General features: G+C 43.8%; 1 protein-coding gene across 11 annotated transcripts in view; it reads right to left on the reverse strand.

Annotated features, from left to right (window-relative positions):
• The window catches only part of LOC105241166 (tigger transposable element-derived protein 1-like), a 283,983-nt gene that overhangs the window by 182,878 nt on the left and 74,414 nt on the right, over positions 1-26,691 (reverse strand). For 4 of the 11 annotated variants that reach the window (XR_002144262.2, XR_004622358.1, XR_004622362.1 and 1 more), the window contains exons 1-2: positions 21,547-21,716; positions 21,236-21,402 (exon numbers count right to left, since the gene is read on the reverse strand). The exons of 1 other annotated variant lie outside the window; for it this stretch is intronic. The gene's annotated coding sequence lies outside the window, so the exon portion shown is untranslated. Of the gene's footprint in view, positions 1-13,809; positions 15,574-18,381; positions 21,403-21,546; positions 21,717-22,613; positions 22,828-26,691 lie in introns of those variants that run through there. 6 more of the 11 variants (XR_004622365.1, XR_004622363.1, XR_004622360.1 and 3 more) reach the window with 5 other exon arrangements.

Here is a 26,691-nt window from a genome sequence, read left to right on the forward strand (position 1 = left end):
CTCAACTTATCTAGGTAATACAAAAAGGGAAAACTCTAAATCAGATTTTATTAGAGGCGGTACTGTAGACCTGTGTCAACCACCAACCAATAAATACACATTTTTCAAGCGTATTAAAATATACAATAGAGTATCTAAGGAAATATACTATAGCATAGACTATCAACCAATAACACATTTCCAAAGTTTAGAAGTCGAAGTCAAAGAAAAGGAATAGGGTCCAACTAAAAATGTCACATGATGTAATTCCATTATTTAACAATTAAGAAGCCAGCTCAGCCCCAGGGCCGGGTGACCAAACTATAACCAAGTCTCATTCATGGTGCAGACAAACAAAACAAAGACAATAATTTTTTTAAAAATTCTCTCCATACTGGCTAAAGGCCATTTATTTGAGGTATACAGAATGGGAAAGAGAGTTTCAAGGGCAGAAGAAGACTGATTAACAGGGAAGCCTGCCACCTGCTGTTGAAAAGCCTGCTTGGACCTGGGATAAAGACCATGTCTTGAAATGTTAACCTAGAATCTGAAGATCTTCCCCTCCGGAATTAGAGCAGGGGTGACCTATAAACCAAATCAAGAAGTAAGGAAACCCGCTGATGTTTAAAGCTAAGATCACAGATATAAAATGGCATTCTCATCAAAGTTCCACTAGAAATGAAAGAAATGAGGTTTTGTGGGTCACTCATCTAAAGAAGAGTAGATTTTGGCCTGTCTTTTAAAGGGATTATTGGGACAATTCTGTTTGGCAATTCTATTTGGCCCCCCAAAAAGTATCACTGACTTTAGAAATTGTAGTTTGGGGAAAGAAATGTTGACCGCAAGCACTGTACATGGAAGTCAATGGAGAGGGATGGCCGATATCATAGCACTGCCAGAAGGTTCGCCTTCCCAAGTCAAAACTGTCAAGTTGGGCTCTAGATGGCCCCTCTGACCCAAATCCAGGAGATCTCACATATTTGAGGGCATGTACCCGCAGCTTTCTGTAACTCACTAGTACAGTCAACTTCTAAAATATAGTTATGGATTTGACAGAACACACCCCAGAATGTTATTCTTTTTTTTTTTGAAAGATTTTATTTATTTATTTATTTGACAGAGACAGAGACAGCCAGCAAGAGAGGGAACACAAGCAGGGGGAGTGGGAGAGGAAGAAGCAGGCTCCCAGCGGAAGAGCCTAACGTGGGGCTCGATCCCAGAACGATGGGATAACGCCCTGAGCCGAAGGCAGACGCTTAACGACTGTGCCACCCAGGCACCCCCCAGAATGCTATTCTAACCAAGTCAGACTTTACTTTTCGAAGTGGACAAAAATTGTCTCCCAAGGGGGAGATCTCACGGGAAGTGTTCTGGTCTCACACACACGTGCACGCACACACACGCGGGCACACAAGGAAACTTCAGGAAGTGTTGGACATGTCTGTTATGCCTCCATTGTCGTGCTAGCATCATGGGTGTTTGCATCACGTTCAAACTCATCAAATCGTACAGTTCTTTGTATACCAATGACACCTCAATAAAGTCGTTTACAAAAAAACAAAACAACTAAGCTCCTTAACTCAAGGACAGCCCAGGAAAGAAATGCAAACATATACACAGTGTGTCATGGGGCGAAATGATGTCAGAGAAAAAAAACCAACCTTTTAAATGCAGGTGACTAATTCAAGTACGTTCTTGTGAACTTGGGATTCCTTTTGTGTGACGGTAAGAGTATCTGAGCCAGGGTCTCACCACGGCCAGCGTGGGATGGCAGCCCATCTAACCCTCGCATACCTGAGATCCCATGACTAGACTGACCAAAAACATTCACACCAGCTGATGGTCACTTGATTCTCGCATCACTCTATTTAGTAAATTGCTCTGCAAGTCAACCTAAGAGCAAGGTGAACCTTTTCTGAGACGCTCCTGCTTAAGACATTAAAAAAAAAAAAAAAAGAACCAACCTGCCCTGCCAGATAATTCTAGTCTGAACAGGCCTGGGAAGGGATGGGGTTGGCATAAGATCCTAAAACAAGCTTCTAAAGGCGAAACCACTTAGAACCCATAAAGACGGACTCAGACTAGTTTCTTAAGAATAATATTTAGCAATTAGACACATGCCTTTAATCCTTCTCAACGAAAACCAAATTTTTTTTTACACAATCACTAGATGAAAACATGAATCATTTCACTCATTAAAAACGCTCCGAGAAAAAGGATAATTTTCACCTAAGTAACAGCCTTCTTATGGACAAGTTCCAGAAATTAACTGAACTCAAATCCACGTGCAAATATATCTCACTGTCACTCCCCCGCTCTGAAAGGAACCCCTCAATTCGCTCCATATAATGTCAGCAGTGTGCAGCTGTAGGGAGGAACTCTTATCATTGAAGAAAAGAAAGTCATTTGCATTCTATCAATGGTTAAGTTAAAAAAAAATAAAGAGTATCAAAACAAGGTGACTGTTTTCTGGACCTGTAAATAACCAAGCAGGCAGTTCCTCCAAGATTCCTCGACTCAGACGTTTATTTAATCACAATTAATCCATTACGATGCTACAACATTACTGGGGTCTTTCTAAAGCTGGTCTCGTTTCTAAGCTTCGTGCTATTTTCTGAAGGCACCCGTATCACACAGGCCCCCCTAATACTGGAGGTTTCATTTATAATCAAACCACCATGCCTCTGCTTTCGCCACCGGACAAAACTCCTTTGGTCACTGAATGTGTTCACGGTGCAAAAGTCTTCACTTGTTCTCTCTTGACTCTTCCCCTCAAGTTTCACGCAGCTCAGATGGAGTGAAGAGGAGTGAATACTTGGCCTCTGCAAACTGCTTGGCCCACTGTTCTTCCCCCTCTGCTGGGCCCAGCTCAGAGAGACTCTTCTAGGATTCTCAAAGGCCTTCCCAGAGTCTTCTGGAAAGTTAGCTACATGCTACCCAGGGCCAGCTTCCAGATCATTCAGTCTGTGTCTCAGCCAGACACACAAGCCCAATCGCTGTTCAATTATTTGTTTAGAAATGTGTCACCCTCTGAGAAGGTGAGCTCTTTGAGGGTAAGATCGGAATCCTATTCTTCTGAGACTCCCAAGGGACTAGCACAGTATACTGGATTGTGGTCCCCTTCTACTATTTGTCAAAGAAATCTGAATTACTAACACACTTTGAAAAATAAACCAAGGAGTGTCTGATTGGCTCAGTCGGCAGAGCATGGGACACTTCATCTCGGGGTGGTAGGTTCGAGCCCCAAGTTGGGTGTAGAGAGGACTTCAAAATAAAATCTTTGAAACAAATAAAGTAAAATAAACCAAAAATTAGTGAAAGAGTATCTCCATGTCAGGAAAATTCTTGTATTTCTTTACCCTTTAAACAATACTTGCTTCCCATCTTAGTTTTACGGTACCTCTCTGTAAGATGTATGGGTGCTTATAGGCTCAAGCTACTCGTAAAAGAGCATATTTTCCTAACACAGTATAGGTCAGTGATAGCCCTGTCTCAGAGTGCATGTTCCTATACAAACCCTTGTGGTACAGAAAAGTCCTGGGGCTTCAGGAAGGCTCTCCGAAACGCCCTCAATTCCATATAAGTAAGCGAGATCTACTCTGGTGAAATGAAAAAATTCGAGACAACTGAACAGGGAATGGCGGGGGAGGGAAGAGAACAAAAGAAAGAAAAGAACAAAAGGAACATCCATGTGTTATAATTTCTTTTGCTTGTGAAGGTTACAAAATGAACTCTATTGTGATCAAAGGAAGCCTCTTCTAAACACCATAGGTGTCTACCAGAAGCAGTACTGGGCGTCAATTATTAGGAGGTCTATGGTAGTATGTGGATTTTTTTAAATTATTGGTGTGGGTAAATGGCCCACACCACAAAGGAACAGGGAAGAAAGCTAACATGTGAAGATCTGGAGGGGCTAAAAAAATGGTTTGAAATGATGGAGGGCTCCATGTATATATCATGCCTGTTGATACTATCTGATGACCTCGTGCCAACACCCACAAGACTTGTGTAACAAAGAGAAAACAAGAAAGCTAATTGACATTTATAAAGACTGTCCCGATGTGTGCTAAATAAAGGAAAAGGGCAGAACTGGCTATTTTTAAACTTCTCGAGAACGGAAGGAAGCCAGCAGTATAAAATACCAAATATTCGCTCCCACAGTGATCACTGCCCAGTGAAATGTGTGACCAGTTCAACTGGTCAGAAAGAAACCAAAAGTGTTTCGGTGGTAATAACTCAGCACTGACCAAGGGCCCTGAAAAGTCGTGAGACAGCATTTTTCTCCCCTTCTTCACTCCTTATTAGTTGATCCTGGACTAGGTCTATGCTCACAGTGGAAGGTGTTTGCCAGTATATGGATGGTGTTGTCGAGCGCATGTCAGTGCTTAGAGAAACACTATCCATCTAATTTAAATGAGCCAGACTCAAAATGTAATGAAGACAAAAATATCCAAAGATGAAGCTCGCTGCTTACAAGTGGAGATGGATTTTGAGATCACAGAAGTAGTCTAGAATATTAAAGGGAAGAGGGATAGTGAAGAGGGAGGGCCATGGAAAATGACAAAGGGCAAGGAGGAGAGATGTAGGTCAATATAGCCCAGGGGGAAAGGGGTGTATGGGACACCCAGCCACCCCATGTAGGTACTCGTCGACGAGGGAACAGCTTCATGGGTGGTCCTGATAACTAGGTGGAAGAGGAATGGTATCAGATGGAGAGAACCGGAAGTTGGGAGGGGAAGGATACAGAAGGAGTAACTCGCTCGGGAGTTTAAAAAAAAAAAAAGTAAGAAGGTGAGCATCCGGAGTCTGAGAGAGAAAGGGAAGATTATTCAAAGGCCTGAGCAAAGGCAAGAGATGAAGGAAGGAAGTCTCTCTTCCTGTGCAAGGTGAGGGGAGACGTGGTGGCAAACTTTATCTCTAGGTTGAAAGGGTAAATAACAGAAACACAACTGCTGTTTATATTCATGGTAACACAGGGGAAATCTGGTTCCTCTTTCTAGGAGTGGAGAAAGGGGTCAGGAGAGATAGTTGGCAGTAAAGGATAACATAACCTTGAAAGGACTGGCTAAAGAGGGTAAGAGAATGTGTGTGTATGTGGGGAGGACGTGGGAGGGGGGTAGTCTGGGGAATGTGAATGGCAAGGTACTGTGGTAGTGATTTTCAGTCAAAAGGGAATAGCAAGGAATAGCATTTCCAGAAAATGGCCGGGCCTAAGAAGCTCAGAAATGAAGGGGGACCCTCAACTTCTAATAAGAACACATTAGATGTAAGTAGGCAAGCCTAGAAGAGCCATGAACCTTAAGAGCCTAATGAGCGATCCAAACCACGAGACTGAGCTTTCCTGGCACCCGCGGCCTGTGGGTTGCCCACACATCCCATGGAGATGTGACAAGCCAGGAACGATCCCAACTCGCCTAAGTCCCAAATCACCTGGTCCGCATCGCAGCTCAACGTCCCTAAACCCCCATTTCGTTCACCCGCTTCCCATTCCTAGCTGGCAGGCCAATTTCTCGCTGACAATTACTATTCATTGTGACATTATCTCTCTTTTATGTCGTATACTGATTATTCCACTTTCTGTGGTCTGGGGAACAAACTGTTAAAAAAAAAAAGAAAAGAAAAAAAGGAAAATTCCATACAATGATAATTCTTGCTGAGAGGTCGAAGACATCCTGTGGCTGTAGTCACTCACAGTTAACTCAAGCCCCACGCCCACCAGAGAGCTGGTGTGTACATGACTTTTCTTTCCTAAATGCTCCTATGGAAGCCAAGACGGACCATGGATTTAGGGATGGAATAAGTGGAGGTACTTCAAAGGGCAGAATCTAGACAATTTTGTGGGGGGAAAAAAAGAGAGAGAGAGAGAAATTCCTTCCATGGACTTTCATCCTTAGGCAAAACCTTACAATCTCTGTGCCCTCCTGTGATTACATCTCCTGATTTTTGAAGGTTAAAAGAAACCTGAAGGAGCTTTAAAACCATGAATAAAAAGTTTAGAAACTGGAACTCTTGAGACCCAGTCAAGAAAACAAGTCATGTTTTGTATTCGATGTGCCAGGAGGGACAGACCGAAAACTCGTCGGAAAATTGTCATTTTACCAACATATCAAATAACAAGTTATAAAACGGCATTTTCCAAAGTGTGTTCAAGTTCGGAGTATCAAACCAAGAGACGATTACACACACACACACACACCCCAATTCTTTGAATCGATTAAATCTGGGAAATGTTATAGATGTAACCATACGCTCCTCTTGAAGCTTCCATACAAACATTCAAAGTTCTGAGAAGTCCTGCAGGAAAGAATCCTATTTAATGTTGTTCAACCCAGCTCCTCCTGAACTTATTCGACCACAGTTTTTCCCTGTCTCCTGAAAACATGGTTTGTGAAACACCATCCCAGGGAGTACAAAAGGCTACATGTCTCCACATCGTTTACCACGTAAGCTGGGGAGAAGTCTGGTTGGCAACAGACCCATCACAAAGGAAGAGGGATACTCAAGCGAGAGGGCCATTGAATGAGACAAAGGGCAAAGAGAAATAAATGGCAGGCAACATAGCCAAGAAGGGAAAAGGTGCCAAGCATGGACGGGCCAACCTCGTAGGCTAAGTAAGCCCTCATGGCACCTACCTTCAGCTGTCTTGTGTCCTTTCAAAGCCACCAGTTTCAATCACCAGGAGCCCAACTAAGGACTGTTCAGTATCTTTTAAGGAAGAGTTTAAAATCATTTATTATGGAACTTGGCTGTCTTGATGGAAGTCATGATGCCACTAACGGAATGAAGCTCTCCATCTACCTGTTGGTCCTACAAAGCCGCTCACTTAGCGTCGTGCCATCAGTAAGCAGGCCCAATACGGAAATCACGTACGTAGTAAATATGAACCCCGCTGTGTTTACGGTGTTTACGAACATCCACGGCTCTTTCACCATATGAGCCTTTGACCCTTACGACAATCTCATGAAGCCTGCAGTTTGGTTACTACCCATTTACAGATGGGGAAACAGGATTAAAGATCCCCGCCATGAACAGCTCATATACAAAGAGAGGGGACTCTAGCGACTTGCCTGACGAATCAATGAGCAAAGAATCCTGGCCAAATAGTCAACGACAGGAATTTGGGAAAGCAGCAAGATGCAGCAGGAAGATCGGTGATGTCTGCGCAAAAAGTTGGGGTCTCTGTGATCCAGCAAACAATGTGGCTTCTCTGGGTCTCAGTGTGTTCCCCAAGCAGATATGAGAATACCGACCTCACCTATAATGCGATTGTTGAGATGATCGCACAAAATGAGGTTTATGAAAGTGCTTTTTGTCAATTTCCATGTGCTCTGCAAATAGATTTAGTTCTCTAACAAGGGTAGACTCTGAATGTGGTGTTTTCATGTCTTATCTTTGCAATCGGAACCCTCCTTCAGATGCCTGAGCCCTCCCTTATCATCAGGAGAGCACTACAGTAGCTGTGCTTGAGGGCAAAGGTGTCTAAACCAGGGCAGGCAGCTGGCCCCACAGTGCTGGCCAAGATCCGTCTTGAACCACTTGTTTCAATGCCTTGGAAATAGGAGTAACTAAAGCTTTCACATTTATTACGTTGAGTTTAACTTCAGTTTCTCGTCTGTACTAGAAGGTTCTATTTCTATCCCCAAAGCATTTAAGTATCATCAGTTTTTTTTTTCCTAAGAGATACTAAGTCTTTCCTTTTTTTTCAAATAAGGGTATTATTAACGCCCCATCTACCATCACAGTGACTGCTTTTTTTTTATAGTTTTTCTTAATTGAGTTATAACTAACACACAATCACCGGCACATTTTGAAAGTGTGCAATCTAAGTTTGACACATGCATACACCTGTGAAATCATCACCACAACCAAGATAGTGAGATTATCCACCAGCCCCAAGTGCCCTTTTGTAATCCCTCCCACTTGCCACCCTACCTCTCCCACCCCAAGCAACCAGGGATCTGCTGTCTTTCTAAATTTTTTTTTATTTTAAGATTTTATTTATTTATTTGAGAGAGTGTGAGAGAGAGAACACGAGCAGGGAGAAGGAGCAGAGGCAGAGGGAGAAGCAGGCTCCCCACTGAGCAGGGAACCCGACCTGGGACTCGATCCCAGGACCCCGGGATCACAACCTGAGCTGAAGGCAGGACTGAGCCACCCAGGCGCCCAGCTTTCTGTCATTCTAAATGTCTTTGCATGTTCTAGAATTGTATATAAATTGAATCATACAGTAGGTACTTCTTTCCTGTCTGGCTTCTTTCACGTAGGGTGGGGGTCCCTCCACGTTGTTCACTCTAGGAATAGCTCACTTTTCATTGTTGGGTAGTATCCCTCAGACAGATACACCACAATTTGTTAATCCATTCACCTGCTGATGGACCTTGGGGCTGCTTCCAGTTTTTAGCTATTACTTATAAAATCACTATAAACATGTAGACACAGGCTTTCTTTTCTCTAGGAGCGGAATATCTGGATCCCACAGTTAGTGTTACGTTTAACGACGGAAGACGTAGCCAGGCGTTTCCCAAAATATCTGTGCCATTTTACATATCTACCTAAACGTATTAAGAGAGTTCTAGACCATCCGCAAACTCACCAACACTTGGTATGATCAGACTTTTTCATTGCAGCCATTCAAATAGGTGTATCGTGGTACATCGCTGGTATCTCAATTTGCATTTGCTTAATGACTACAGATGGTGAACATCGTTTCATATGCTTATCTGTCATTTGTCTGTGTTCTTTGGGGAAGTGTCTGTTCAAACCGTCCGCCCATTTTTTCTAGGCTGTTGCCTTATTATTGAAAACCCCATCGGTTTTCATGGATGGTGCCAAACAGGTAATGAACTCAATCAAAATCTTACATAATTCACGGTACCCCAAGTGGATAACAGAATCCACCAGTCCTGAACTAAAATAATCTCCAAATGTTACGACAAACTTGAAAAGCTTTTAAATCTTGAAAAGGATTGAATTCTTTTTCTTGGTATTGCTGCTCACTCTACATAGCTTCGGAACTCAATCAGTGAACGAAATAATGGTATTTTCACGGACTCCAGTGGCACCTAAACTATCTTAGTTCTTCCTCGGCGCATTAGCTAAAATCACCAACGTTCCTGTCCTGAAGCCCCATTTCACACTTCGTGCTCACTGGATGCTAATCCCTTAAGATTCCATTTTAGAAAAATAATTTCTGATGTCAAACTTGTGCCCACATTGAAAGAGTGACAAAGGCCAAACCTCTAGCTCTCTGTACGTGCAAATCCGTCACGGCTACAATGTGATTTGCAAGCACGAGGATGAAGGCTCCTTTAAGATCTACAGAGTAAGCTAGATCGAGGGGCAGCTATAGGCTTTCCTTTGAGGAAAAGCAGGCCCGGTTCTGCCGTGCAGGGCCATTGGTTCTCAGCTCAATTGTTACAGTTGATGTGGGTTTCCTTTTAGATGCCTGGAAAATGACTCTGCTGACCACATCCACATTCTGAAATACTTTTTGAGAACTTGTAACCAAACTGCAGGAACTGACTCATTTTGCAGTGCCCAGCCACCACACAGTCGTTCCAGAATAGACTCCAGTCAAAGGCAGAAATACCAAGGTCTTAGAACACAGGCAGCAAATAGTCTATTTATATGGGGGAAGCAGAGGAGGAAATCCCGGGGTGCATGGGGTAAAACGGCTCAGGCCCCAGGAGACAATCAGACGTGATCAGTCTTAGACAAAGGACCAAACAGAATACACCGCTTCACGGGTTAACACATGCATCTCCCTCAAAGCTAGAAGTCGGAGACTGGTGGGAAAGGGGCCTTAATACCCAGCTCTCTGTATTTCACCTAGAAAGCAGGTTCACTTGAGGGATGTACACAGGAGAATTTGGGGGGCGTGGGGGCTTGGACTCCCATTCCTGAATTCCTTGCTCAGAATCAGGAACACGCCCCTCATTTCTCAGGAGCTAAGCAGGAATGGGCTCCAGGTCGGGGATGCCAGAAAGAAGTAAGGCAAGGGCCCAAGGCCACCTGGGTGTAGGATCAGAAATTTGCAGGTTTCCTGGGGCTCTCCTACATCCTTCCTTATCCGCTTCCACACCTTTCTCTCTCAGCTCCCCATCCCGCTCATCCAAGGGAGCTGGCTTCTGCCTGAAGAGCCAACTCTCCACTCCCTTCTCCCAGTACTGAGTTCCTACCTCAGGGGGTGGGTGGAAAGGAGCAAACTACACAAGTGAAACTCATTCTCTCAGTCGGTTTCAGCCAGAGGCAGTGAGGAAATCCGGTCCAGTTGAACTCAACTATAAATGACAAAACCAATAACTCTTCTCCGCAGGTGGGTCCCTGGCTCAAAGAATACGAGTGCTAACCCAAATGCATAACTAACCAGTGGAAAGTCAGGCTCGATGAGAGGGGTTCAGGGATAACGTCTCAGGGGGTGTTTAGGAGATAAATCTGGACAATTGCCACAAAGAGCTATCAAGCCTCTGCGACCCCTTCTGTGTTGTCAGACCCGGCTGCGTGGTCCAATGTCAATGCAAGGACGTGTACATACATTCTGTGTCTGTTCTGAAGCCATGTCAGTGAACATGAAAAGCCCCGGAAGACAGAAATCGTACATACCTTACACAAAAGGGAGGACTTTTACTCTCAGGTGACGATAGATATGGGGCTGCAAGCCATTTACAGCGATCAACTCTATCTCGAAGAGACTGCAGAAATGTCTTTAACACAATGATTTAAAAAGAGAAAAAGTTGATATGTAAGTCCGCTCCTCCCAATGGGGCAACTGCTCTGACTTTCCCACGCTCCCTTTCTGCCTCCAACCGTAACACGACTGCAGCGTAACGCAGCTCTCTAACCCGGATCGAACAAGTTTTCGTACAGAATTACGAGGACATCTGTCAATTAACTGAACGTAAACCTGAGGGCTACGAAAAAGAAAACATGGCATTTTTTAACACCGAAGTGCTTGAAAATCGTGGCAGTTCCAAATTCTAATCTGTTTCACTGAGTGCAAAATGGGCAAAGACATGCCCCACGGGGAGTGAGTTTTTGGCGAGGCTGAAGGGCCTAGAAACATCCCAGGGCTAGTCACCTGAGAACCCTACACCTCGCGGAGGAATAAAGGGGACAGGAAGGGTTACCCACTTCGGGCTCCTTCACTGATAAGGAGCTGATAAGTTCAACTTTCTTGCGCTCTACCAAGGTTTTTGTATCCTCGTTTAAATGACAGAAGCAGCATTTTACCCAAAGAGAGCCCTAGGGAACTTGTACACACTCCAGTTACGAGGCACCGTGGGCTGGGCTCTCCAGGATCCCTACATAAATCGCCCATACTCTCCGAACGCCATCTTCCTTCTCTCTCAGTCTCATCTCCTACCCTCTAGCGGCTTCTATGGCCAACAGGGCCCTACGCGATCTGACATTCAGTACCCTCCAGACCTCTTCTGTTACCTTCCCCCTTGCCTGATGTTCCACACTGGCCTCCTTCCTAACCCTCGGACATACCAAGCTTGCTCCTCCCGTCTCCACTGCAGTGGTTTTGTTTTCTCTGCCTCGAACCTTCTTCCTCCACAGACCCACGGGGACGCCTCTGAGCCATATCACAACATGGGAGAGGCCTTTCCCGAAAGCTGCTCTTCCCCGGGACTCCCGGATACTCATCTGGCTGACCTGGTTTTCTTTTTCTTTTTCTCCCTAGGTACCTACGGACACCTGGCTTATACTTCCTGAGTCAGCCTCCTCACCCCCCTCACCCCAGCCCGGCCACGCAGGCAGAGGGACCTTGTTCACTGTTGTATTCCCAGACCAAAAACACCACCTGGCACGGGTAGGTATACACCCCATGTTTGTAAAATGAACCTTTCCCACATGATGTCTTTGCCAATCGTTCTGCTACAAGCTTCTCAAGTCTAGTTGGCACCTGGGGTCATTTTTTGTTGACACCTAACCAAACGCCCCGTACTTCAAGGGCCAGGTGGACGGGAGCTGCTGGCAAGTGATCATTTCCCCAAACATTGAGAGAAATCATGCAGGGCTGGAGGGGGAGGGGAGGGGAGAAAGAACAGTTTTAGTCTCTCCCTGCGATTATAGGAAGGGGTTTATAGAGTATGGATGTCAAACAGGATGGAGAAATGGTAGCACTGACTGTCTTACCAACTGAGCGTGTCCGGGACAGTCCTTACTGGATCTTGCTCAGAGAGAAGAGCCCAGAGATGATGGGCCAGCCTTTCAGAGTTCGAGGAATTTTCTCTTGCTTCTACCTTACTATTTCCCTCCACTGCACTGCACACATCTCCCATTGACACAGACCTCACAGCTTATGCTGAACACAGAAAGTGCTTTCATTGTCTTTGCTGCTGTGGTCACCCCTGTGCCAGAAAACACACAAGGTTTGCACCATGACAAAGAACTGAAATGGTTACTTAGGTGTTTTTCAAAACCGATGGCAAAGGACTGCCAGGTGAAAAAAATCACAAAGTATTCGTAGTGGAAATCCTCCTTCCCTGTGTACCTTCATCCTTCCCCCAAGAGAGAAGGTAGCCCTCATTTTTCACATCTCCACTTGAAGGTATTTTCAGAAACTCGCAAAAAATTTAACTGAGTGCAGAGCAGGATTTTCTCCTCCAAATTAGCTTAAATTCTACTTAAAAATTCTTTTCCAAGACATCGTTGTGGATGCCTTTGCCGTCTCTTAATGTGCTGCAAACAGGGAAACGAGTCGAAAGCGCAGGAGTTCTTAGACTGTATTTCCTGCCACGTTCCCTACTAGGGGCCCTTCTTCCACCACCATCAAAAAAGAAAGAAAGACCATTTCTCTGCATTATTTTCCTGTCACAAGCCTTTTTGTCCCCCTGACGTTAAAAAAGAAGCCCGGCTGCCAAAGGAAGATGCTTAAAGACTTTTATGAATGTCAGCCTGTGAAATGTGCCTTGTCGCAAAAATGGCAAAGGATCAAATAAAAGAGGTAGTCACCGAGGGGAAAGGAACAAAGAGTGGGTTGCCTTCCTCTAATGGACCCTCACCCTGTCCTTTCTTTCATCTGTCTGCAGGTAGGCATTGAATCAGTTAAGTGAGAATATGGATAAAGGAAGCAGGGAGGGAGGGAGGGAGAAGGGAGGAAGGAGGGAAGGAAGGCAAGCAGGCTCCATTAGTGTATCCTGCCAAGAGAGCAGGCTCAGTCCAAGGCCAGGAGAGGTTTTAAAGAGATTTCTAGGAGCACCTGGGTGGCTCAGCCAGTTAGGCATCTGCCTTTGGCTCAGGGCATGATCTCAGGGTCCTGCACTGGGCTCCCTACTCACCATGGAGTTTGCCTCTCCCTCCCCCCACTCACGCTCTCTCTCTCTCAAATACATAAAATCTTTATTTTTTTTAAAGATTTTATTTATTTATTTGACACAGAGAGAGACAGCCACAAGGGAACACAAGCAGAGGGAGTGGGAGAGGGAGAAGCAGGCTCATAGCGGAGGAGCCTGACATGGGGCTCAATCCCAGAACTCCGGGATCACGCCCTGAGCCAAAGGCAGACGCTTAACAACTGCGCCACCCAGGCGCCCCTCAAATACATAAAATCTTTAAAAAGAGAGAGAGAGAGAGAGATTTCTAAGCACCCTGAATCCGTGGGCTAGGGTAGCCCCCTCTCACCTTCCAAGTCAAATTCTCAGCCCGCATTTGAAAGAGGAGGACATTCTCAATGTGAAACCCCTTTCTCATACTCTGAAAATCAACTCCTCATCCAAATGGAGGCTTTTATGCACACAGATGGCTTCCTGCAATTCTTTTTTTAAGATTTTTACTTATTTAATTGACAGAGAGAAAGAGCAAGCACAAGCGGGGGGGGGGGCGGTTAGCAGTGGGAAAGGGAGAGGCTCTGCAGGGAGCCCAATATGCAGCTTGATCCCAGGACCTGAGATCATGACCTGAGCTGAAGGCAGATGCTTAACCCACTGAGCCACCCAGGTGCCCCCCTGCAATTCCTGACTTTGCAGTTTTGCCCTTTCAGATTGCACCCAGAACTAGATGGAGATAAAGGAGAAAAACATTAGTCATTATACACTCTTACTCATTTTACTTTCCTAAGGCTTCATTCTATACCAGATCAAGAATCTCCAGAAAGCCTACTGAAAGTGCATCCCTGGGACCCAAATGCTCACATACTTCTCCCTCCCACCCCCACTTTCAAGCAAAAACATTTGAGAAAAAAAATAGGGGAAGTTACATGAGTAAAGTTGTTAGTGCATGAGATCAAATGAAAACAAGGAATTCCCCTCTTGGACTTCAGTGGCCTAATTTAAACTCATAAAACACAAATGACTAAAACTGCTCCCGTTGATTCGTGAAATAAGAAGCAGAAAAAGTCAACTGTGTATTTCAATATTGAGAGGGACAGGCCTGGAAGATGTGACACTTGGCAGAATAGAAATGAGAAGACCATTTCTGAGACTTTCAGGTTCAGTCAACTTTTATTCTGCTTTTCTGCCAGAAGTTCTTACCCGTCTATACTGGTAAGAGCCCATTTGGATCCAGACTGTGGGTCCAGCTTATCAGGGGAATGAGTGGCCCCAAACATGTCCCTCAGCCCTGTGCCTCAGTGTCCTCATCTATGAAATGGGCATACTCACTGCACCAGTGGGTTGTCTGGAGGATTAAACAGGACAATGCAGGCAGAGCACTTGTGAGAATGCCTACCTAGAACATGGTGGTGAAGTGGGGCGGGGGGTGGAATGGCGGCCACCATTGCCATCACTGTTTTCCTTCATCTGATGCAAAACAGAAAGACCTAGAACTTATGAGAATGGATCCACAGGCTTTGAGACTAAACTGAAGTCTGTTCCCGAAAGGATATGGGAAGGGAACTCAAGTGTGTTAAGCACCACTAATCCAGTGATCACAGCATGTGCCTTACACATGTTCTCTCATTTCACCCAACAGCCCTCTGAGCTAGTTTGGACTGACACTCCTCTCTCTAGGGCTTAGGGAAATAAATGGAGTAGTTTACTCCACCAGCAAGGGGCAGAATGAGCTTGAAGCACAGGGCTACTTGTTTCCAAAGCCTGGGACTCTCAGGGAGCAAACACTTCAATGGGTGCTGTGAACAGGCACCTTCTTGGGGTCAGGGTAACTAACCACTGTCACATACTTGATACTCACTAGAAAATGCCTGGAAGTTCGGAGAGTTTTTTCCCCAGGTGATCAGAACTTTGAAAGCATCCTGGGAAGTTTTTCGCTGGGCCCGTACAAACTCAACTCAGTTGCTCTCATTTTTAAGAACTTTAGTCTCACTCGACGTAGACGTCACACAAATCTGAACTGAGAGAAATCGATGGGCTTTCATTTAAAAAGTCTTTACCCATCTTGCTTTTAGGAGAGGCGGGAAAACTAAAGCATTCCTCCAAGGCCACCACCAGCAATGGGCTTTTAGTAGAATAAATGCTTAAGGAGAATGAAAGTCTTCCAAGGCAGGAAAGGAAGGTCCTTTAAGATAACACCTTACCTTGCTTTTCATAATCAATGACTCCACGTTCTACATTCAAGTAAGCAGTTACACTTCGTTTTTAAGCAAGGTATTACTTCATTAGGTTGACCACGGGAATGAAAGCACAAGAAGCTATTCTGCTATTAAAATATAACAAAGAAAAACAAAATGTCCCAAATATTATACTTACAAAATCATATTGTATTCAATTTTATATGCATCTAATCTGTTCCCTTAAGAATTAAAGAAAGAAAATCAACTATGTAAGCACTCTAATGATCTAGTTACGTGACTGCATTATTTAGTTAATACGATATATGTATTTTTCATTTTGTGTTTTAGATTATCCTAAATACTTTGGAATGTATAAACCAGAATCAACATAGGATTCAAAGGCAATAGTTACAGTTGAGAACTTAGGAACTTGAGCTAGGAAATGTCCAAGATTAGATGACTTACATTCTTTAATGTAATATTTTAGAATTGTTTTATATGGGTCTTTTCCTTAATTTTTCCCTCCCCCCAAAAAAGCAGTACCCAGTAGGCGGGTTTAGCCTGTTAACCCACGGAAACGAGGGTTTCCATGTTTTCACTGGAATCAATATTTGGTATAGTTTCCAAGCTCCCTGTCTAAATTGAAGGCAGTTCACAAAATATGTAAGTATTTTACTTTGCAATCTAATCTATTTTCCTTAGTAATCTAAAATATTCTTGATTTTAAAAATACTCAATGATTATATTCAAATGTGGCTAGTTTCCTCTCCTGAATGAAGACATCAGTTCTCCAAATACTGATTGCACAATCAAAACTGTTTGTTTAAGAAATTCTCATGGTTGTGAATATAAAAATAACTAATAAGTAAGAAAACGCAATGCGCAGAGAAACTTTCATCATTGATAGAAGTCTGAGACTGATGGGAGGGAATAAGTTTGAAGATGGAGATCAAAGAGAAGGAAATCGAGGATCCTTAAGTGAGTTCAAAAAGTAACATGTCTGCCAGTAATTGACTGAAATGGCGAGCGAATACATAAGTAATACATCAGACGGAGATAAGTGCGAACAAGAAAAATCAAGCAGAATAGAGGGATAGCGAATTTGGGAAGTACAATGGGAAGGTGGCTGTCAGCTTGGCATAAATGAGATTTTTTAGCCCTAGAAATACATAGGTATTAGATGCCTTATAAACTTTTTTTGAAAGTACTGTTAGAAGTATCCTTTTGTGCATTCAGAGTTGTGCAGCTCAAGTTCCCCAGGCTGTCTGAATTCCCCCCAAGGGGCCCCTGCTTTGTCCCAGTGTGCCTCCCAAGCCAGGGAGCTCACTCCCTCCATGGCGACCCAGGCCCTCAGCAGAGCCCAGACCTCCTGCGGGGTTAGGGGTCCAGAAAAGGGTCTCAGAGAAAGACTTTCCCGCCTGCCACTCAAGATCGTTTTCCTTGGGGCTGAGGAAAGAATTGTTTTGTGTGTCTTAATTTTTCAAGATAAAGAAGTCAGGCTGGCCACTGATGCGGATCAATGCTGGGAAGCCTGGAAAGAGATTAATAGCCTCTCAGCCCCTGGATCTCCCACACTCCCACCCAGGAGAACCTGGTGTAAGCATGCCGCAGCAGGCCCTTGACCATGACCACGGTGGTGGGGTCATCAGCTTCTGATGACACCAGGGCACAGGGTGACTAGGAATCAGGTATATAGCTGACTCAGTCAAGAGTCCCAGGGCCACGTCTCCGGGCGTCTCTCCTACCTGCCGTGGGCTCCTTAAGAGCAGACTCCGGTCAGACTGCTTGCTTCCAAACCTGGGCTCTCCTACTGTGTCACTTTGGGCAAGTTGCCTCACCACTCTGTGCGCCTCAGTTTCCCCACGTCAAATGGGGATGACGGTCACACTGGCAACACCCAGTTTTTGTGAGGATTAAATAAGTTAATATACGTAAAGTATTTTATACCTCTATGTGCCAGGCACTCCTCTAGATGTCCGTGAGTCATTTATTAGCAGTGCTCGGCATAGACTACAAACTCCATGTGTATCAGTAACTAGAGGTCCACAAACCCTTATCTGACACTCTGCTGCTGCTGCTGATGATTTGATAAAGATGACAGGGTGACTCTTCTACCTATAAAGCACTCCGGGGGGGGGGCGGTTCTGGTACAGCACTCCGTCATCAAACACATTACTATTTCTACAGTAAAACATACAAACACTGCTACTAAGTGGGATAAACAGAGACGATAAATAGCCATCAGTGGTCCAGGTCAGGACTTACTACTAAGCTCTTTTTTTTTTTTTTAAAGATTTTATTCATTTATTCGACAGAGATAGAGACAGCCAGCGAGAGAGGGAACACAAGCAGGGGGAGTGGGAGAGGAAGAAGCAGGCTCATAGCGGAGGAGCCTGATGTGGGGCTCGATCCCACAACACCGGGATCACGCCCTGAGCCGAAGGCAGACGCTTAACCGCTGTGCCACCCAGGCGCCCCTACTACTAAGCTCTTTACATGACAATCTTTTGGTTTTCAGAGCTTTCTGGATTCAGAAGAGATGGTGGACCTATATATTATAGTAAGTAAGGGGCAAAACCCATTGAAGTCCTCTCTTCCTTTCTGACTTCCGGACGTGGTTAATGACCAAATAAATAGTCAAAAACCACTTAGGAGTGGAAAATAGGAAGCCCTTCAGGCATGGAAAATTCATGACTGCATAATTAATCTATGCCAAATATGATCTAAACAACCCCCTCCCCAAACCCAAATACAGTGCACTGAAAGACAGCCAGTCAACCAAGTCATCTCTACAAACAGGTCGCAAGTAATCTCAAAGGGTTTTTCAAGGCCATTTTTGAATATTGGAGAAAAACTTAAGTTTCACCACGATCTTCACAGTACAACCTTATCTTTCCCACAGGAAACAGACAAGCTACGAAATGACAAATAATTGACTTAAAAACGTGTACCTTCAAAGCAAACTGTATCCTCTGCGGCCAGGCTAGAGGAGGTGAGCCAACGTCATGCCAAAGTGGGAAAGTCTCCTGCTACCAAAGGAATGCAGAATGCTCCACGTTGCATTTTAAGGAAAGGTCTGCAGCTCTTGAAAAGCTGCACAGTAACTGGTTCAAGATGTTCTCACTGCTGGTCAGCACTGGATAAAGGATTTGCACAAACCCATGGAAGCCGCCTTCTCCTGCCTCGTTATTATCCCCATATGTTGTTATTTATCTTCCCCCAACTTTTCTGACCCCTTTCCATTTATTTTATCCTGAAGTATCGCTTTGTTCACAACCTGTGTTTACCACTCCCATGGCGATCTGTACACAAAGGCAAGTCAGGAAGACATGAAATGAACGGAGATACTCCTACTGCTTCATGGCTTTTTCCCCTTCTCATTATCCTCCTACTCAATGAGACTGTAGTGGGAGGTCTGAATGACATTTCCAAACCGAGAACTTAAAGCTACATTTCAACACCCAACCCCTCAGTTGTCATAGGAACAACACTAGGAGGCTTATCTAGGTTCTAACAAACAGCCACTTGTTTCACTGACAACTAAAGTCCCCCCCTCCAGTCGAATATATACACACAGCCATATACCTACCCCCCAAAAAATGCTATTGGACAAAACTGCACACCACACCAAAAATTTAAGAAACAAGCCCAAAGGGAACGTGTTTAGATCCCTGAATATGCAAACATCAGATACGATTTGAGACATTATTTTGCCCAGAATCCCTTCAGTTTGTCGTTTCACAGGCCCACAAAGACATATGCATACCATTAATATCTTTTCAGAGTATACAAAAATATTCATCCCCTCAATAACCCCAAGTGGAGAATTCAGGGCAATGTTATGGTAGTTATTTTACAACATATTTCTGAAAATTAAGAAACTGATAGCAAAAGAGCAGACAGAATTAAAAACACGAAGATTGAAAAGAATTGTTCTGGAATCTACTTTCTGGTATCTATTGTTTCAACCTGCTTCTATTATATTTTTGTCATTCGAAACAATGGCTTCTAAATGGATGAGTAAAACCTAGAAATTACAGAGGCTTTTTTTTTCCATTAAGCATAGCAGTATTTAGCCAGCTTATTATACCATCATGTTTTCGCCCAAGTACTTACATGAAATTCACAATTACTTTGAGCTCTGAATCACTGAACACAAGCTCACAGTCGGATAGAAGTTACCTGTAAATATCTTAAAGCTTTGTCACCATTTTTCTGCCTTCAAGATTGTACACCCCACAAATTCAGGGGCTTCAGGGAAACAAACAGCATTTTTCCCCATCCTCAGCCACACCTTAACAAAGTCAAATAACTTGTAATAGTCACACGTTTGGATCACCAGTCTGATTTATTGGACTGCCCTTAACGGCTATGTTCACCTTGCTTTTTATTTACTTCTTTGAAAATAAATCCTTAGGCAGAAGTCTTGAGAACTACTAGTCTGAGAAAAATTGACCAAGAGTTCTCAAAGTGTGTAAGGAAAAAAATAATTAACAGATCCTCCTAGATTCATCCCCCTCCCCTCCAACCTCATCCCACTCCAGTGCCAACAGAGAGAAACTGCAACACTGAGATCCTGTTTTTTATTACACATTTCTCCCTTTCAATTTAACAGAATGGGAAGCAAAAGTCAGACAGACAGAGTCAACTTTCAATTTGGCTTAAGGTTGTTAAAAAAAAAAACAAATAAATAACACTGTATCCTATATAACCCCAAACCTACCACTCTGTCAATAACAATTTCAATTATATACAGTCACATTCATAAGGGAACATCACCAAAACTACCTATATAATCACTAGCAGTTAACCAACATTTTTTTCCCCATTTGATTCTGTAAGTAGACATCACATGATTGCTTCTACTGACCAATAAGAAAACTGGTAAGATCAGGTAGCCTCCCACCCTTCAAATTATATTTTCTTATTCTAGTCCACTTTCCTGGCACAATCATTCTTAAAAAGCCAAATCAAGAAATCAAATATAAAATGCCTAATACGAAACTGTGGTTTTTTACAGTTGACAAATGAGAACCCATTGTATATCACACAGGTATTCGAAGCTTTATTGTATCTTTCTGGAAATTTTAAACATAGGGGCAGCTCAGATTCAAGATGACAAAACTGAATTTGTTTCAGAGGAAGACAGACAGACACATGTTCACCAGTAAGAACAGCTAATCACAATCTCTCAAAACATGATGGACCATTTAGAAATATCCACCCTTTTGTTGTACTAATTGTAATCCAATAGAACAGTCTTAAAATTCATGACACAAATGTAAAAAAGTCTATTACCAGCTTAATCTGCCCTTCACGATCAGTAGAAAATGTTTCCAATGCATTACTTAAACTTTCATTTTGTAGAGTTCTAACTAAATGCTTGACATCCTTGCGTGGAGGGAGAGATAGGAGAGTGAGCTGAGGAATTCTGAAAGCATCCCTTCAAATACTATACATTCTATTCAGACTAAATGGAAATGTATACCCATGGAATGTCAATGCCCCAACTCTACCAAACAACCCATTTTATTTGTCTCTCCCCACTAAAAAGAATTGGGCGGGAAGCCAATGAGTTATATTACATGTATTTGTCTAAACTGGTAGAGCCCAGCTCATCTTTGTTAATAACCTGGCTTCTTCTCAGCCTTTATGCTATATTCTTGGGCTACTTCTCTCTAGAATTCCTCACCCTGTTTATGTGTTCTCTGGTTCAACACAGTTGTTAGGGGTCTGTGAACAATTTTACAATTCCCACATACACCATATGATATCTATTAGGGAGCGATGCCACTTTTCACTTACCAGTTCTGGATAAAGCAGTATTTCCTGGTGACAGAATGCTGCTGCTTCCGTTCGCTAAAACTCCCTCTTCACAGCTTGATAAATCTGATTATAAAATGTCTTTGTTCCAGATCACACGAGGCGCTTTTCCTGCGAAAGTTTTCTAAAGAGTTAACTGCATTTCATTCCTGTTACAAAACGAATAAGAACAAGGGGGGTGTGGGGGGGGGGAGAACAGGGAGTAAGTCCACACAAGTTCCTGGCAAAACAAAAAAAACTTCAGCTGCATTTTTCTGAGTTTAATCAGTAAGCTATATTAAAGTGACAGTTACCGGTTCGGGGAGCCAGAGTTTGATGAAGTCAGCCACAACCAGTGTGGGTGTCTTCCACTGATGTGCGGACCCCAAGGAAGCAGTCACTTGGTCATCTATATCACATGTGGTTGAATCACTGGACATCCGCCACCCCCCCCACCTCTGCCCCTGTCGAGCAGCACTCCAGGCAGGAGAGTGGCTGGACACCCGAAGCGGGACCTCTTATAGGGACCCGCCAATTAGCTGCTGACCAATCACAGGCAGCGCCTAGTACCTAAGTCACATGACAGGGCAGTCCCTATGACTGCAGGATTTCTGAATTACTGGGGTTACACAAAGGACACTCATTCAGGAAAAGAGAAAAAAAAAAAGCCATAAGCCGAAACAGAAAACGCCCAGGCTGTGACAACTCCGGCTTTAAAACAGAGAACACCCAAGCTTCACACAGACAGAGAGAAAAGAGCCACAACCAAGCCAGGATGGAAATCAGAGGAATGCCTGGCACATATTAAAAATTAATCCCAAGGCAGAGGCTGAGTTTACAAACCCACTTCAGCTATAAATATACTCCTCCTTCCTCCACGGTCTCCCCAACAATTTTGCATTCTAAAAGGCTTTATTGTAAAAGGCTCCAGGGAACCTCTCTAAAACTCCTGTAGGAAAACGCTTAAGAGACATGTAAGTCTCCTCTCTTCCCGACCCCTCAAAATACCGGTGAAGGATATTCCAAGTTTGCCACGAAGAAGTTTCTTAGCCAAAATGCATTTCTTTCAAAATGGTTGGGTAACTCCGGCAAAATTAAACACCGTCACGACACATTTGCGAATGTGTATGGTAACTACCAAAATCATATATAGGTCTCCCCCTGCCCCATGCTCTCTCTCTCTCTCATGTAATCATTTTAGACTGCTCACATCAAGAACATTCTTACTAAGTAAATGAGCTGCCCCCCCAACGAACTACCTACCAATCTACTTTTATTTTAACATCTCCAATTTATTTCTTAAATATTTATATCCTAGGAAAAATTCAATTGTGAAAACCCCCTACGGTTTCTTTGCCGCCGCCCCCACCATGGTACTTACAAATGTTCTTTGTCTGGGTCTGTCAGTTTCTCCCCTTCCCCCGACATCTGAAGCCAAAACATGGGCTCAACTTCATCCTTCAAACCTAACCTAAGGCCCTATTTTGATCATGCAAGGCTGCAACAGCTCTTTCTCCGAAACAAGCCCAGAGCACTGTGCTGCTTGCCATTCCCAATTTATGGAAGGAAGCGTATGTCAAACAAACCAGGTGATGACTCACACTGCCTCCCCCGGCCACATTTTCCCTAGAACGGGAGGGTAGCGTAAGTGCAGCCCATTTGGATGTGACTCAGTTTTATTAGACTGGTGATTGTAGTTAATCTGACAAGTTCACATATTTCCTTTATAACTTGTACATTACAGGATCAGAAGGCACGTTCTAAATGGTTTCAAAGGACGGGATCATGTAAATGAGAAAGTTGCAAGATTATTTTTAAGGGACGGCAAAGCTCTGGCTCTATTCCCAAATATTTAAAACTCCATAGCTGTCCGTTGACAATTTTTTTTTTTCCAACTGAGGCAACCAAGAGTTTGAGTTTGCCTGACAGCAGTAAGCAGGTTTTATACATTTAGGCCTACTAGAGGCTTTTACCATGGGGGACTCGGACACTTTCTGTCCTGAGGACCCAAGTTCAAGTCCAAGTCTGGGGCCCACGTGGCAGGTTCTTCAGGAAGTGGTCGGGAGCATGAGAGCCACGCAGAGGCTTTCACTTTTGCATTTATTGTGATTCACATTCTAACCTGAGCTACTCGCTCCAACACACACATACAATACGACCACATCACACACACACACTCACACCAATCTGTACAGTCCTTTAATCCCAACCTGCTACAAGCTGCACAAGAAAAACTTGAAAATCATCAACGGTCATCTGTGAAAATTCCAATCAAATAAATGCGCATGCCTAAAAATCTTCCTCTTCAGGAAAAAGTTTACTACCAAGATGGGAGTGGCATTACATGGAATAAATTGTTCCCAGGTATTACGCAGACAGGAAGAACGCAGTAATAAGAAGTGCAATTCCTCACACAAGAAATCTGGAAGGCTTGGTCTGAGCAGTTTCACTACAGTTATCTCTTTTCAGCATACTTCCTTTAACCTTGAGCAAAGTCAGCAACTGCCCGGACTAAGGCTTGGCATTTATTGTTGATGCCTTGATGGGGAACTAATCTGGTTACGATATAGAAAATACATGCTATTTCTAGAGTATATAAAACTGTTCAAATATCGAATTATCAGATTGGCAGAGGAAGCCAGAGAAAGAGCACACACACTGAAAGAGTGAAAAAGAGTTAATTCACGAGCTGACTATTCGCTTTACAAAGGGACTCCCTGTAGGGTTTTGCTGGAATAAACCCTACATTAAATTTCCATACAGAATTGACTTTCAGAAATTAAACTCACACGCTATAATTAAGAAGTGCATTTCCCAATTACACTTTTGAAGCCTTGGTATTTTCACTGTGTATACATAGTTCTCGTTATTAAAACGTATTCATACTTCAAAAGGGATATATTAATCTAGCCACTGACTTTTTTGAGTAAAATTTTATTGGCTTAAAGAAAGTTACCTTCGTACGATACAGAGAGAACATAAAATCTATAATTACACGGCTTTCAATGGAAATAAAAACAGACTATGAAAACAGAACGTTAATAAAAATCAAACACCTAAAACCTTGGCATCTGAAAGAATCTATAACATTTTAAAAGCTTGGAGCCAGACTTGCTGGGATTCGAATCTTGGCTCTGCCATTCCTAGCTGTGGTACCTAGGTTTAAAATTTTAATATATGTAAGTGCTGAGGGCAGTGTCTGCCCGACAGATAGTAAATACTGTATAAAGGTTGGCTTTTCTCTTTTCTTTCCTTTTTTTTTCTTTCCTTCCTCCTTTCTTTTCCTTTCCTTTTTCCTTTCTTTTTTCCTTTCCTTTTTCCTTTTCTTTCGGGCATGGAGCCCAACACAGGGCCCGAACTCACGACCCTGAGATCAGGGCCTGAGCTGAAATCAAAAGTCGGATGCTTAACCGATTGAGGCGCCCCTAAAGGATGGCTTTCCTATTACCATTATCATGTAATCTCTACCCTTTGGTTGCTCTTTGCGCCATCATTTCAGAGTAATACACACCTTAGTCATTTCCCAAACCACATTTCTGCACAAGAAAAATACAGTTCCGTAACCTTTTTTTTTTTAAAGAATCACTTGTAACCTATTTTACCAGTGATGACAAACACCTAGCCAAGCCATATTTTGCTCCCAAAATATGCTCCCAAAACTGCTTCAGCAGTTTAAAATACTCCTCTGATTTTACACTTGACATCTGTTTGGGTCTTTCTGCCCAAACTTCTCGGAATTTCCAAAATCCAGTACGGAATTGGGTCAGGGCCAGCCAGGGAAGACATTCAAAAAGAACTTCCATTCCAGTCGGCCCAGATGGGTCAAAGACCAGGGCAAACACTACAGCTCTGTCCAGAGTGTGTGGGGGGCGGGGGGCAGGGGGCCTGCAAACAGAGGTGTGAGGAAGTGGTTCCAGGCTCAGGAAAAAGTACCTGAGATCAAAAACTAATGATGTACTATACGCTGGCTAACTGAATTTAAATAAATAAAAAAAAAAAGTACCTGAGACCGACCCACTGTTTCTTCTCCCTACAGGGTCACAAGACATAAAATTTACCATAGCTACCCTAAGGGAAAACCGTGGAATGGAGGGTGTGAGGGGGGTACAAAAAAAACACACAAACCCTCAGCATGCATTCTCTCTTATGTGGTCTTTCATTAAGAAATTTCATGTCTTGGGGCACCCGGCTGGCTTAGTTGGTTAAGCGGCTGCCTTAGGCTCAGGTCATGATCCCAGGGTCCTGGGATCGAGCTCCACATTGGGCACCCTGCTCAGCTGGGGGGTCTGCTTCTCCCTCTCCCTCTGCCCTTCCCCCTGCTTGTGTTCTCTCTCTCTCTCTCTCAAATAAATAAAAATTAAAAAAAAAAGAAATGTCACATCTTAAAGGAGAAAACTACATGGGTTTCCATCTGAAAACTATATGAAGAAATTTAAGCATCCCACAAACCCTGTAACAAAAGCTAATTATTTCTAGCCAACATCTAACATAGTTGAAAAATGATAAAAAGGACAGCCACCAGACATTTCTGAGGCTCGGGCGAACTTTATAGATATGGAACTCCTCAAAGATGGTGCTCGACACTGCTCTGGGGGATACAAGAAATCATTCTACATTCTGTTCCGAGGGTGAGCAAGTGCTCGGACTTGTCTTTATCCAGGCAATGTTTATGAGACAGATGGTAACATAATGGGGGGGAAAGCCAGCAAAACAGAGAGAAGGTGGTTAAGATTACAAATGAGAGTTTGGGGGGAAGGTCTGATTTTGTTCCCCTGCATGTCAGTTCCCAGGCGCACAGAGACCTGATTGAACAGCTCAGTGAAAGACAGGTTCGGAGCTCCAGCAGAGAACTTCCTCTGGGCTACCACTCTTGTCCCCAGGCGATCGCTAAAGTACCCAATGATCCAACTCTTGTCGGGTTCCCACAAACCAGAACTACAGGTCAGGATGTAAACAACCTGGGTCCCGGGACTGGCTATGGGACTATCACCTGTGGGGACGTGGGAAAGTCACCTCATTTCCCACCAAGGCTTTTGTTTCATCTTGAGAGTGGGAATAAATGAGAAAACCCAAGGAATGACCAGAAAGGGCTGCCTCAGTCATGTTTGCCACCACTAAGGGTGAGCTGCATTCACAGTTAGCAATCTTATAACTCGGGGGGGGGGGGGGCGGGGCGCTGGGACAGCGGCTAAGATTCACTTTTTGAGTATCCTTTGAGATCCAAAGACTACCTTTGTAGACAGAATATGAGAGAGTCCCAATATCACAGAATTTTCATAGAAACCTGCCTACGTGGGGGCACCTGGGTGGCTCAGTCGGTGGAGCATCTGCCTTTGGCTCAGGTCATAATTGTGAGGTCCCCGGATCGAGTCCCAAGTAGGGCTCCCTCCCTCTGCTCCCCTCCCCCCGCTTGTGGGCGCGCTCGCTAGCTCGCTCTCTCTCAAATAAATAAATAAAAA

This window comes from Ailuropoda melanoleuca, chromosome X (genome assembly GCF_002007445.2).
Source record: "Ailuropoda melanoleuca isolate Jingjing chromosome X, ASM200744v2, whole genome shotgun sequence".
Taxonomy (NCBI): Eukaryota; Metazoa; Chordata; class Mammalia; order Carnivora; family Ursidae; genus Ailuropoda; species Ailuropoda melanoleuca.